General features: G+C 37.8%; 1 pseudogene; it reads right to left on the minus strand.

The window, feature by feature from the left end:
* Nucleotides 1–3,340: 3,340 nt before the first annotated feature.
* Nucleotides 3,341–3,930, minus strand: LOC132236498 (transcription factor BTF3-like; annotated as a pseudogene).
* Between the last annotated feature and the right edge of the window lie 11,946 nt (nt 3,931–15,876).

Consider the following 15,876-nt stretch of genomic DNA (forward strand, 5'->3'; position numbering starts at 1 on the left):
TACTGAAATACAGGGAAGATGTATTTTATGTTTATTTGTGAAGGTAGTTACAAGTCTAGTACAGAAACTCAAACCTCCCAATCCCTAGTCTGTTGAGAAAGTTATAACCATGATTCATAAGAAAGTGATCATAATTCTTTCCTCTGTTTTGGAAATAATCTTAGCTTCTGGCTAAAATGTCAATTACATCATATCAATTAACTCAAGAACAGAAAAGACGAAGACCTGGCTGGCCTAGCACTTTAGAAGGAATCCAGCTTTGGCTCAAGAAATATCTTACGAGAATGAACTAGTTTCAGTAGCCAATGCAGAATTCTTTCATTTGCATAAATCATCTTGCATCAAATTCTTGATTTAGTAAATTCTACATAGGCATGGCATGTTAGTTTCTGTACTAAGAGAAATTGTTTCATTCAGCTTAGAAAATAATTTCAGTCTGTCTTTTTATAAAATGTTATTCATATAAATTGATCATTTCCCCTGTATAATTACTATTATTTTACGCAACTATTTTAATACCATCATAAATGTTGTTTAATATCTGAACATTATATAAATAACTTTCAAGAACATTGTTATATCTGCATTAAAATAATCTCAGCCCTTCATTTTTTATGAAAATTGTCTGTTTTTGGCAATCTTGATGTCTGATAATTGTGTAAATAGTCATGCACAAGAATAATAAAGATTTATTGTTTATAGAGTAAACTGGAGATGATTGATTTTATGGAACAAGGTCTGGCTTTGGAACTAGGCAGACTGAAGCTTGACCATTTGCTATTTCTGGGGGTTAGGCAGGTTACTTGAAATATCTTTACATGAAATATGGGCTACTAATCACAATAATGTGGTAAAAATATAATATTATGAATGTATTAGAAATTTCATAGTTCAGGGATGGCTCATATTATGTGCTAAAAAATATTAGTTTTCTTTCTCCTTCCCTTGGGTGTAAGAATAGTGCACCATCATAGTGAAGCTTTTTATTTGGACCTTATGATTTCACTAGATGAGACCATTTTTAGTTTCACTAGTTCACAAATTGATGATGGAAGAATGAGTCCATTTATTTCATCCTAATTGCAAATCATTTTGCCGACAGAGATCTAAAAATGTTTTAAAGCATACTATCTTTTCCTTAGCCAACTAATACAGTGTTTATGGTGACATTATCTTTCAAATTTTACCTTACTTAAAACCACAGCTCAGGTGGCTTTTCTCATTATGCCAATAGAAGCTGTTGTCTGATTACATGTAGCATGTGCTTGAATAAATATTAATGGCCTCCGCCAAATCTTTTGTTGTTGTTGTTGTTGTTGTTGTTGTTGTTGTTGTTGTGTGTGTTTGGAGTGTTTTATGTCATGTTTCAAAACTGTCTCAGACTCATCAAAAGAAGGATTCAATGTCAAACAGGATTTAATGTTAAACCTAAAGTTAAACAACAAGGTAACTTACTAAAGAAAGATTATAAAGGACATGAAAAGGGGAAAAACAGAAGGGGGAGGGAAAAGTAGACTAAGGAGCTCAAGAGAACAGTGAAACAAGTCAGAAGAAAATTAAACAGTTGAGTATTCATTAAATATTGAACTACTTAACTATCTCGCATAATTAGAAATAGAGATTAATCCAAGTTCTAAATATATTAATCTGAATGTACCTATGACTTCAATCGAGGCTGATTCAATATGCCATTTGAAGAACCTAACATACACCTGTAAAAGAAAACCATGGGAACTGGAAGGATCTGCATTGTGTGGTGTGTGTTTTTTAATTTGCTCATATGTGGACATATCCTGAGATAAGTTCCAAACATCAAGGACCTTCTGCAAGCCATGCAGAGGAGCCTTAGAGAAAAACTAATGCTGCCAATACCTTCATCTCAAACTGCTAGCCTCCAGAATAATGAGGAAACACATTTCTACTGTTGAAGCCACCCAGTCTGTGGTACTTTATATGGCAGCCCTAGAAAACAAATACAACCAGGCATCTATTTGCTGAGAACCTTTTATGAGTTCAGAAAATTAAAGAAAAAGATGCCTTAGTTCCCCTCTAACTCTGAGATGTTACCATCTGTTAAAAAAGAAATGATGTGGGGATGAAAGTTTGTTACATGTCTGTTAATGTCTCAACTTGAATTTTCTGGAATCCTATCAACTTTCTTTCACTCCCAACTTTTTTTATTTACCCAAATTCTCCTACTTACTCTAATATTCTGTACCACATGTCTCTCTACTGTGCCTTAATCTTTGTCGATTCCCATCATGTAATATACACCATTATCAAAATAGATAAATCTTAATGCTTATTTTCCATAGGGCCAATCCACAAACTATGTTCTATGTTATCTATTATCTATGTAATAATATTGACTGACTCACTAGACTATCAAGTCTTTGAGACAAAGGCCACTGTGTTTATTTTGCTTTTCATAGAAAATAAAATACAGTACTTAGCATAAACTACCTAGCTCATTTATCAATAATTAATATACCAAAATTAATGTGATGTGTCTATGATGACAGTGGTATAATTTTCTTCTTGGGGGGTCTTAAAATTGCAATACTTAGGACCAGCATACTCAGGAATCATGATATTGAATGCACTAGGAATAAAGATGTTTAATGAATACTTACTTTAGTGTCTCCATTTGCAAAATAGGAAACCATCTGTATATATAAAAGCCTAAGTGATAGTTACAACTGAACTACCGGAACAACCAGTCAACCAGTCACTATGATGTGCACTGACCACCAGGGGGCAGACACTCAACACAGGAGCTGCCCCCTGATGGTCAGTGTGCTCCCACAGTCAACCTCTCTCGGCTAGCCAACCCCCGCCCCTCCCCCCCCCCGTCCCTTCCCCTGTCCGGCAGGCCCCAGCCAGCCCAGCCCCAATCAGGACTGGGTGAGATAGCCTGATAGGCCCTGATCACCGGCCAGGTCTAGGGACCCCACCCGTGCACAAATGTTGTGCACCGGGTCTCTAGTATTTTGAATAATGTAGTATACATATTTTACTACTAAGGCTCATCACCCACTTTCCTTTGTTGCGTTTAACTTTATTTTTTTCTCTTCCCCTATTACACTTGTCACTGTAATACTTTCTTTTTTTTTTATACTAGGCAAAGATCTTTACTAACCTGGTTCAAACTTTATTCCCAAGCTTCTTCAGCTTAATTAGCTGCAAAGAATGATTTATGTATAAGCAAAAACTGAAAAGAGCTGCGTATCCAGGGGCATTGAACTAAAACATAATAGAGATCTAGATTTTATCAGATCCATAAGGAAAATTTGAAAAAGCACTCATGATATAAAATAGCAACTCCCAGAAATGTCTTCAAGTTTATCTTCAGAAGTTGACTCAATTCAGTTTGCTTCATTCTTGGAAGCCTCGTCAAAATTCTCCACAAGATCTGGAACTTCATCATCCTCATCCTCTCCAGTAGCAATCGCGCGTTTCCATCCACAGATTGTATGGGCAGAGCTTCCGCCAGTCTCCTTAAACTAGTCAGACTGCCTGCCCCAAGCTGGTTCGAGATGCTAATAGCATTTCTGTCAGCTGCTTTGTCTCAGCATGGCCGGTGATGGTGAAAGTGTTCGCTGCCAGAGATGCCTGAACTTTAGGGTTGTTAAAGTGGATCGCTGTTCCTTAGTTTGTAAACATGTTTACCTCTTCAATACCAGAGATACTGTTTACCCCTAACTTCTTTAAGGAGAACTGAAGTTTTTTTTTATCATCTCCTGTATCGTGTGCTGTGAACCATCTTCTTCTTTCTACGAGCAGCTCCTTTCCCACCAATGCAAACTTGTGCCTGCAGTTTGGCGAGTTTCTCTTGGTTCATGATAGTTTCTTTCATCTTGTTGGAGAGGAAACGGGCCGAGTGGGGGACTAGGGCTGATGCTCAGGGGCTCTAGGGCAGACCAGCTGAGAATAAGCCTCACTGTAATACTTTCTGCTTTCCTACCTTTTTACTTTCATCATCCTTTTCTGATCCAAAGAAATAAAGACTGGAAATGGAGAAAATAGAGATAATTTTATAGTGCTACATTGCCTAATATTTGCACCACCATATAGATAAGTTTTGTCATAAACACAGTAAAATCTTTATAGATACTTCTATAATTATCCACCTGAATTAATATGTATTGAGGCTTAACTAAGTATAAATCAGACTCCCATTTGTAAGACAGAGTATTGTGAGCACTTATAATGCAGTAAGATTGGATAAGGGAAGGCAAAATCCACTAGAGGAGCCATTACAAAAAAACAACAACCCTGATCTATTTCTTGAACAAACTTACAAAAGGCTTGTGTTTTGCCACGACTTTGGCTATATCACAAAGTAAAAAATGATTTATCCCTCTGTTTACCAATGCTTGGCCTTGAACATAAAAAAATATTCCTATTTATAAATTTACTCTCAAAATTATTATTTGGTTGTTTAGAAAATCTTGAAAATGTTGGATGTACTAAAGAAAAGGTGAAATCAGATGCATGTTGGACTAAGCAACTTAAAATGTTTTCCAAACATTTTTGGTTTTATAAAATCTAAATTTATTTTCTCAGAAATCATCAAATGCTTGTTTATATTGAAAAAACATGAAACTATTTTCCAATCTCTTTCATTTAATTTATACTGCTTTTTAAGAATTAGTTACTTTACTAAAAGACCATGATTATTGTTGTTGTTTTACTGAAATTAATATTAATCTTTAACACACCAAGAAGAAATTTGAAAACTTATTAGGTATAGGTGGCTCTTAATATAAATTTTAACTTAGTTTAAAATTTATGACATTGTTTTTGGAAAGAGAGTAAAAGTCTGTATATTTTCCCCCAAAATCCCTTATCCCCTATCCAAAAAGTAATCCTAGGTAAAATGTCATTCAAATAAATGCATCTCAAAAATGTAATGAAGGAAAAGGTACCATATGTTATACAAAAAAACCATCTTCTCACCTGATGGTGAGATTCCCTTTTGATTATAAATAAAACTGACTATTTATAATCAAAAGGGAATCAATTTAGAGAAAAAAAATGTTTTTTATATACATAAATATTTATACTCAAAAAACTTAAGTACAGATAGTAATACCAACACTAATTTTAATGATAATTATATATTTTTTATTTATATGTCTATGAATAAATTATATAGTCATAGTTAATTCACTCATTCATAAAATATTTATTGGGAAAATTCTATGTGTCAAGCAACATTCTGGACTTTGGAACCATAGTGTCTACAAGTAAGACAGTTTCTGCTCTTGTGCAGTTGACATTCCAGTGGGAGGCAGCAAGCCATTAATAAGGTAATTTCAGGAAAAAATAAAACAGGTGATGGAGTGCATAATGATGACGGGAGGAAGTACATTTAGATAAGGCAGACAGAAAAGCTTTTCTGTAATGAGGAGGTGATGGCTGAGCTGAGATTTGAAGGGATCAGCCATGGAATGATTTGGAGGCAGAATTCCTGGAGAAAGAAGGAAGTGTGAAAGGTACTGGTAAGTGGACTACTCCTCTGGTGGATTAAAGAAGGTAACAAATTCTTAGACACTTTTTTTTCTATTACAAAGTGACATTTCGTTTTCCTCCCCAGGAATCTGAGCAGGCTTGCAATCATTTTGACCAGTTCCAGGCTAGTCTCTCAAACTGGCAGCTTCCACCTGGACCTCAGAGCCCTTAGCAGGCATGTAACCTCTATTAACCCTCCTGCACAGAACACAGGGAGAGCACTGAGACTTCAAATAGAGGCAGATTAAAAGAGGCCCAACTAAGTCCAGCCTTCCCTGCCTGTCCTGTGGGCTCCAGACAAGTGAAAGAAACTATTTTTGACACCCCCTTCCCCCTGCCAGGCAGCAGCCAGTTGAATATATCATGGAAGCAAAAAAAAAAAAGTCACCCAGCCAAGCTCTACTGGAATTTCCGACTCACAAGCTTGTGAGAAATAAGATGGCTGTTGTTTGAAGCCACTAAATCTTGGAGAAGTTTGTTATGCAGTAAAGAGTAAACTTTTCTAGAGCAGAAAAAGGCCAGTATGGTAGGACATGATGAACCAAGGAGACCATGATCTGGAATGAACCCAGACATTGTACTCTGGGTACAGTTGAATGATAAGATAAACTGTGATTCTGACATAATTTATATTTTTAAAAGTACATCCTTGTTTCCTTTCAGAAAATTGATTTGAGAGAGGTAAGGGTATAAGCAGGAAGAACAAATTTCAGAATAATATTGTAGCCATAATTATCTCATTTAATTCTCAGAATATGAGCTAGCAACCTGTATTATCTTTATTTTACAAATGAGCATATTAAGGAATACAAAGGTTAAATAATGTTCCCAGCATTGCACAGATAATAAAAGGCAAATGTATGATTGAAAGTCAGGTTGATTCCAACTTAGTTCTCTAAAACAGGGGTTCTCAAAGAGTGGTCTCTGACCCAGCAATATCAGCCAACACCTAGAAATTTGTTATAAATGCAAATTCTTGGGCCCCAACCCAGACCTACCAAATCAGAAACTCTCAGGCTGGGAGCCATCACTCTGTGTTTAGACAAATGCACCCGGATATCCTGATGAATGGTCAAACACTCGCTGTGACAAAGAAAAGGAAGAGTGCTTAGAATTGAACTCAGTGGGCACTTTTGACTGAAAACAAGAAATCGGCTTAGGAGAATGAAGAGGAGCAAGAGAAGGAGAAGGGAACACAGGAGACTGGTGTCAGCCAAGACAAAACAATGTTTCAGCAAGGGGAGGTTATTCCATTGTGCCAGATATTGCTAAACAATCAAGTAAAAGGAGGACAGAGCATGACTGGTGGATTTGCCAAGATAGATGGAAGCCATTGGAGAGCTTCAAAATGACTGATTTTGAGGACTGGAATAAAATAAAGAACAAGTAAGAAGAGAAGAAAGGGAAACAAAATAGTAACCAGTCTTTTTGAGAAGTATTTTTTGTGTAGTATAGAGATATGAGATGATGGGAGGATTTAAAATAAGTACTATTTTTTCTTAGATAAAAGATATTAAGGCAAGATATTAAGGCATTTTTATATCCTATTAAAGCTATCCAATAGAGGGAGAATTTGAAATTGAAAAAGAGAGGGAGATACAATAATGACATGAGCAACGTTCTTGAGTAAACAAGGGTAGGGTATTTGTCTTAATGTAGGATCATAAACTCCTTATCTTAACAGAAGGTGGAGCAAAGTATCTTGGAATAGATGAAGCTTAGTCAGAAGATGTGGTGGTGAGATAAGATGGGTTTTGTCAGTGAGTTTACAACTTATCAGTGATGTGTCCGCTGAGGTGATGTCAGGGTTGGAAGTAGTATGAAGAAGAAAAGGTGTAAGATAACTTTCTTAGAAGGGAGGAATGAAAATTCAGTGAAAGAATGGAGAACTGCTAGCTAGTGCAGAAGACCATCTGGGATTTGTGGTTATTAATTTAATGTGAGACCACTGACAAGAGTTATTTTCTCCAGCAAGTTGAGTCTAAGGCTCGGCTTTTTCTGGGTTAATATAGTAAAATGAGATACGAGAAAGACTGTTTACAAGAAAGTGATTTCATGATAGACCATGGAATGAAGGATTTCAATGTGAGTAAAGAGGAAATGGAACTATAAGTAGGATGCTATGTAGTGAAAATAGAGAGCTGAAGGGGTAGGATTCCTGGAGGGGTTGAGAAATTGTGGGTTTAGGAGCACTAGAATAAGTCAGCCAGATGGATAAAAGGCAGTGGTTAGAGACTCCGATTTCTGAAACAGAGATTTTGGAGTTTACATAGTCATTATTGATTCAGAGTCACAGGAAAGACCATGGGAGTGTGTGGCTGAGGTGATTAGAGAAAAAAAAATCACTGGAGTGAAGGAAGTCAGGTATGGAGAGACCAACATACCAGACAGATCAGAAAGGAGGTAGCCAACAGCAAGAATGATGACATGAGTAGTGATAAAAAGAGCACCTGCGAACAAGGTGCTAAAGTGTGTGTGTGCTCGCATATAAAAAAGAAAGCATATGTTATATCCCTCCTTCCAGAATATAAAGTTCTTGAAGGTAAGGTCCATGTCTGGTTAATTTTGGTCTTATTTATGGTGCTATGTGTACAGTGTCATATTTAGAATATAATACTCTGTGATCTGAATATGAATCAATTGCTAACAATTTAAGAAAACTAATCAGCAAAGTGGACAGGTTCAAAGGTAAATAACATTTATTTAAAACCTGAAAGGCATAAGAAACTACTAATTTCCCACATATACAATTCTTACATCAGTCTTGGAAGAACATGACACTGTAATTTGTTTCATTTGCTCTGCCTGACTATGCTCAACATTCACTTTGCACAAAAACATAGATACAAAAAGCAAAATGTTAAAGACTTGCTTTTAAGAATTGCTATAGTTCTCAAAAATGCTCTGGTTTATGATTGCCATAGTCATAGTTTTTAAATAATTACTAGGCTACTCCATTCTATTCACAATAAACTCTCAAGTAAGATTCAAATAAACAAATGCCTACTCTAAGTGTTTTGTGCTGGAGCCGCACAAAGTTTGAGAACTGAGAGAGGTAGTAAATATTATGCAGTCAAAACTCCCTATTTCACTGCTGAGAAAGCCCAAACCATGATGCTTCTGAGCCAAATGTTCTGGACCCAAGTGCGTACTGCTAATTAGTCGCCGAGTTGGGCCTAGAATCCACTCTCCCCAATAGTTAACATCCTTTCAGTATGCCATGCTTCAGGTTCAAGCTTTCTGCTCAAGGCCTACAAAATGATGGTTATTTCCAACTAAAGAGAATTAGGTTTTGTTATTATGCACACATTGGTTTTACTTTGCAAATTTACAAGTCAAAATTACATTTCCACCAAATTATTTCTTCCTGAGAATTTTTTTCATGTGCTGTTGTGTTAAAAACAATTGAGTCTGTAGTCTTCTAGATTTATTTATATTTTTTTTTTATTTCTTTGGTTTGGATCCTTCTGAATGTTTTTCATGACTTTACAATGAAATGAAAACAATAATTTAAGGTCTTGATATTCAATTTGTGGTTTAAATGCTGACATTAAGAAATAAACAGATCTTATTTTTCTGAAGACTACTATTATGATGCAATTTCCTTTTACAGGGCTTTTAAAAAATGACCAACTCAAGCTTTTATTGATTTATAGAAGATGAAATCATGTTTGAACTTAAAGAGAAAAAAAATGACCTCCAAGTTAAAAAACAAGTCTTTAGCTGCATTGCATTCTCGGTGGTTATAGGTGGGCATTCAACAGTCTATATGCTCCTATTTCCTCCTAGAAAAATCTACTGGAGATATTTCTAAATTTCTCTCCCAGGTTATAAGAAAAAAACATGCTAGGAAACTTTGATCATTTGCTGGTGGAAACTGATACTTTCTAGGGACTCTTTTACTGATTGTTTCACACTTTTCACTGAAGAGCATCCTGCACGCTGTGTTTACAACAATTATTGTCAGTGTTTCTCTTAGAACATGATTCCGAGAAAGTGCCAGATCAATAAGATTTTGCCCCACATGGCACTAATGGAAAAATTGGATACGATCGCAAAAAATTATATGTGTATATGTGTATATAGTCAATCCTAGGCTTTCAAGGACTCTGTATTTGTGAACCCGCCTCCTCTATAAAATTTATTTGTAATGGCAAAATCCATACTGCCAGCATTTGGATTCATCCGCAGCTATGAGCAGAGGGGCAAAATATTTGACTTGCCTGATGTGCCCATTCCAAGCCGGGGTGGAACAAGACGACTACCTCTGCCTTCCTGTTTCAGCTTTCAGACTCTAACAAGTGTCCTTTTCCACAGTCTACTTAGTACCACATTTTGTGCATTTTGTGCTTTTTGTTGGTGATTCCTCTCTTTAAAGTGAACACCACGAGTAGTGTGGAAGAGCTGCCTAATGTTTCTAAGTGCAAAAACACTGATGTGTGTTGGGCAAACTTTAATCAAAGCATGAGTTTTAATTGCTGTTGGTCTTGAGTTCAGTGTTAATAAGCCAATAACATATAAGGCATGTAAGCAAATAAAATCCCAATTAATAAATAAGGTCTATAAATAGTAAAACACATAAAATAAGGTTATGCATTGATCAGTTTACAAAAATGTAAGCAGAAGCTCATGGAAACCTAACCCTGTATTTCCCTTAGGAACAATGGTTCAGTGTTCACTTGTGTATGTGGCAATTTTATAGAACACAACTACCAAAACTACCAAGAATAATGAGAATCAAACATAAATATGTATGATGAGTATGCATACACATCCACACAAAACATGTATGAAACAAAACCTTTAATTTAGAAGATATATATATTAGGAACATTATTTATGACATAATTCTTATCTGTACTCTACCTTTAGGGTTCTACTCAGAGCTGTTCTGAGATCATTACAGGGAATACAGAGCATAATAAATAGTCAGTCTCTTTCCTTCATGCTTTTACTTCTAGGCTCGAGAATTCAAGCAGAGAACTCTCCACAAATACACTCCCCAGGATTTGAGCCCCTTCTTGTTTCTCTAGAGGTCAGAGTATGGCATACACTAACATCCAACCCACTCAGGGAGGCTACTGGCCAGATTCCTCAAGATTCAGGAACCCAACATACCTCATCATAGTCACAGACATGCAAAATCCTCTCTATGCTTCCAAAATGATAACATGACCTCAGCACAGCTTGTTTTCCAATGGAAAGCATAACCCCCAAATTCAAATAGTAAAATGTCAGGTCCAAGCCAATATAAAAGAAAAAAAAATTTTTCTCAAGGACGGAGTGTTCTGTTGTTGTTGTTATTATTTTTAAGGGGACATTAATTGTTATAAATTTGTATAAATTTGTGCAAATCACAGTAGGAACCATCCAAATGAAGTGAGATCAAATTAAAACATGGAAGTTATATTTTCCCAACATTTAAAACAGTCCTACATGTCAAGAGCCAGCTTTAAAAATGTTTTAATTCACATTCAGGTTCAGGTTATAGTTTTAAAAACATCCATTTTATGGCTCTGCATGTTTGAGAGATATTGGTCAACAATACGCCATTTAATGAAAATGTTTATCTCAACCTACCTGTCTTAACAGCACTGCTCTGCCTGGAAAAGATGAACTATCTCACATACAATCTCACAGATCAACAAAACATGACTGTGATGACAATGGATCAATCACAGTTCCTGCATATCTAAATATACTAGAACTAGAGGCCCAGTGCACAAAATTCGTGGAAGGGGTTTAGCCCTCGCAGCCGTGGTGGCTTGCCTTGGCCCTCGCAGCCTCAGCTTCATCTGGAAGGACGTCTGGAAGGTTGTTCGGCTGTCCAGTCTAATTAGCATATTATGCTCTTATTATTATAGATGTGTATATTATTACCCTGATCTTGGGATACCCTAACATAAAAATTCTAGAAAATAAAACAATTTTAACTTTTGATTAAAATGGAAATGTAGAGGCACACATGCTGGGGGGGAAGCAGTATTACTACAAAAAGTGTGATTAATTAGAATTGCCACAACATCCCACTCTTCTGAATAAATGCCCACTGCACTGGGAATAAAATCCAAATGGTTTCCATGGTCCGCAGGGCCCCTCCTGACCTGCCTCCAACTACCTTGCAGCCATTTCTCCTGCCTCTCTCCTTGTCCTGCCACATTTCAGCCACATTGTACTCTATGTTCCCTGGAAAGCCAACTTTGTCTCTGCCTTGGAGTCTCGGCACTTTCTCTTCACTCTCCCTGAACGCTGATGCCTTGTCCTCACATTGGTAATATACTTTTGTCTTCAGCTCGAAATGCAAAATTCACTTCCTTGTTGACTACCCAATCCAAGTTCAACCCAACAACTGTATAACTTTCTATTAGGATACCCCATTGTATACTCCTCATAGCCTTACTTCTATCTGAAATCACCTTCCATTTATTGGTTCACATGTGCTTAACCTGTCTACATCCTTGGTATGTAAATTGGGGTCTTATATATCCTACTAGAGGCCCAGGGCACAAAATCTGTGCACTCGGGGGGGAGGGAGTCCCTCAGCCTGACCTGCACCCTCTCGCAGTCCCTGAGTCCTCAGGGGATGTCTGACTGCCACAGAGGCAGGAGAGGTTTCCGCCACTACTGCTGGACTTGCCAGCGGTAAGCTCGGCTTCTGACTGATCGGTGCTCCCCCTATGTGAGCGCACTGACCACCAGAGGGCAGCTCCTGCGTTGAGTGTCTGCCCCCTGGTGGTCAGTGTGCATCATAGCAACTGGTCATTCCACTGTTTGGTCAATTTGCATATTAGCCTTTTTTTTTTTTAAATATATTTTATTGATTTTTTACAGACAGGAAGGGAGAGAGATAGAGAGAGTTAGAAACATCGATGAGAGAGAAACATCGATCAGCTGCCTCCTGCACATCCCCTATTGGGGATGTGCCCGCAACCCAGGTACATGCCCTTGACCGGAATCGAACCTGGGACCTTTCTGTCCGCAGGCCGACGCTCTATCCACTGAGACAAACCGGTTTCGGCTAGCCTTTTATTATATAGGATTCCCCACTATTTCCCTAGCTCTTAAAAGACTGCGCGGACATAGCAAAGCTCATCAAATATTCGCTGGAAAAAATAAACAAACTACTCATACCACTTAAATGCAAAATATAGACTCCCAGAAGAAATTAAATATAATCACATCTGGAAGGCAGCATAAATTGCTTTTGGAAAATCTTAAAAACCCGTTTATCTGGTTGCTTTGCCAATACAATGTGTAAAAGAGATTTGTTTAGTATTTTTGGATTTTATTCCTATCAAATTTTCAATGCCAGCCAGACTTACCATGAAGCTTTAAAAGAACTTCTGAGGACAGAAAGAATAGCACAACCTGCTTTGAAGTGATGGAAACATGCCTCCTTCAATCACCTGTAGGCATTGCATGGTCAAGTGTAGGGGCCCAAAATTATGGAAAACACTGTTAACTGTTGAAACACTGCAATAGGTTGAACTAGGTCAGTGGTTCTCAACCTTCTGGCCCTTTAAATACAGTTCCTCATGTTGTGACCCAACCATAAAATTATTTTCGTTGCTACTTCATAACTGTAATGTTGCTACTGTTATGAATCATAATGTAAATATCTGATATGCAGGATGGTCTTAGGCGACCCCTGTGAAAGGGTCATTCGACTGCCAAAGGGGTTGCAACCCACAGGTTGAGAACCACTGACTAGGTAATGGTAAAAATCCCAACCCCCATTGTTGTCAAAGGAGCAAAGAGAATTATAACTATGATAATAAGAGGAAAGATAAAGATGAGCAATTTTATCCCTCGTCGACACTTAAATCTGTCTCCAGTTGAATCTCTGATCTGCATTTCAACCCATGTCTGGAGAACATCCTAAGATACCATAGAGCCACTCATGCATCAGCATGGCTACAGTTAGATTCACCTTTCTCTTCCTCAAAATGATTCTCTTTACAGACCAGAAACTGTGCAATCATCTGTCATGTTTTCCTCCCATTGTGTCACATGTTCTCATATCCTGCCTGGCCTGCCTCCTTGAAATGTCTCTGGCTCTAGTTCTTATCTGTCTCAAAGTCCACACCTGGCCTAGATCCATGTCATCTCACATTCAGCTATACATTCATTCTCCTAAGATGTGCTAATCACCCCAAAACTCAAAACTCAACTCTGAACCCCAACTGAGGTTTGGAATATGGCCTTGCCTAGTGAACGCTGCCATCATTTTTATTATTCCAGAACTAGAGGCCCAGTGCACGAATTCATGCACCAGTGGGATCCCTTGGCCTGGCCTGCGGGATTGGGCTGAAACTGGCTCTCCGACATCCCCTGAGGGGTCCTGGATTGCAAGAGGGCACAGGCCAGGCCGAGGGACCCCACCGGTGCATGATTGGGGCTGGGGAGAGATGCAGGAGGTTGGCCAGCTGGGGAGGGACCACAGGAGGGCTCCAGGGCATGTCTGGCCTGACTTGCTCAGTCCTGATCAGCCAGACCCCAGCAGCAAGCTAACCTACCAGTTGGAGAGTCTGCCCCCTGGTGGTCAGTGCACGTCATAGCGAGCAGTTGAGTGACCTTAGCATATCATTAGTATATACACTTTGACTGGGGTTGACCGGATGACCAGACAGCATATTAGGCTTTTATTATATAGGATTATTTATCCATAGAAATGGCTCAGGGAAGTTATATGATAGGAAGAAAGGGCTACAGGACTTGTTTTGAGACTTCATGTGTATAGCATTTTAAACAAAGTCAGGGGGGAATAGTCATTATCTAAATCAAAGAGGAGGTTGAAAGGCCGATGGCAATTATGGGGGTGATAGGAGCTAAAGATTATCAAAGCCACCCCTTGTTGGCACTGATACTTAGGACCCAATTTGCCCTGTTTCTATACATACCAACCATGGTTTCTTATTTGCGCAGTGGACAGCATGGTGTATTGACAGCATAAAGGTCTTTGATTACAGGATTAGGATAACAACCAGATCTCCTAACTTTAAATTTCAAGTTCTTGACACTATATTTACATTGTCTCATTCAAGTGTAAAGATGAGGAGACATGATGACCTGTATCTCTGTATTGTTTTAAAGTAAAGCCAATGTGGTTGTGAATCAATCTAGAGTATGACTAAAGTATAGTTTTAAAAGTAACTGTTTTAATTCATAAATACTGCCCAAGAAATGAAATTTTTAGTTAATTTCTTAATAGGTAAAAAAAAAATACCTTCCAACTTACTAAAAAAATGTCCTTATTTCATTTGTTGAGGAATCGTGATATTTAAAATAAATCTTAGCATCCAAATTTAAATTTATTGTTGATTCCTTGGTAAGCAAAACTTTGAACCTCAGTGAATGCATACATGTTAAAGGAAAGTGCAGAGGTTGTTAATAGTGTGATTAAATCATCCTTCACAATGGCCCCTGTGATACACTAGCTCAGCTGGCAAGAATCGCGCTGATCAGGCTGACATTCAAGCTCACCGCATGTGGGATAGTTAATTCCAGTTTGCTTCATGGCCACAAATTACACATCTACATCTTGTCTACCAATTAAAGTGCATGACTTTGGTTGTAAGGATGACCAAATCAAAGAATGTAGCTGTCTTGTGACAACATTACTACTGGAAAAACACAACCTTAAACTCTATGCCTTACTGATGTACAATCGCTATGGATATATAACTGGAGACATCGTTTTAACACACTCTGTGAATGTACACTTTGTGCAGATTAATTTTATAAAGAGAAAAGGTTAACATGTTTTTCAGGGCCCCAAAACATGTATATACTAAAATTCTTCATTTTGCCACTTCCCTCATATGCCTACCTCATTCTTCATTCCCAATCACATTTAGTCGGTTGCAGATTGGTTTCTGTCAATGAGGCTAAAGAGAGACTAGGACAGTGTGTACATTTTCAAGATGCTGCCTCTTGGCAGCCCTCCTTCAGAACTGTTTTCTGGAAACACATTGCATCTGAAAAGCAGATCTGTACTCAAAGGAAAGGGTTTGTGTTTTATTTTTTTAAAAAAATAACAAAATAGAGAGCTGAGGGGAGAAATGATAAGATGTGCTTTCTAGCTGTATAACTAGATAGCATCCCTCCATATTTTAATCTCCTCTGGAACACTGGAAAAGCAAGAGGAAGATAACAAAGATAGAGTTTGGTGAACCCCACATGCATATTCCTTTATACCACCTAATCTCCTCTTGGTGATTCTTAGTTTGATTTTTCCTTAGTTTGTCTCCCAGTCAAAAAATCCCTGAATTTCACTAATTTTGTCATAAATGTGTCGTACATTAGCTGCTGGTAATTACAAGGCTTGCCCTTAGTGTATTCTTTCCAAGAATTCTAAGCTTA

Source organism: Myotis daubentonii, chromosome 6, assembly GCF_963259705.1.
Source record: "Myotis daubentonii chromosome 6, mMyoDau2.1, whole genome shotgun sequence".
In the NCBI taxonomy this organism is placed as follows: domain Eukaryota; kingdom Metazoa; phylum Chordata; class Mammalia; order Chiroptera; family Vespertilionidae; genus Myotis; species Myotis daubentonii.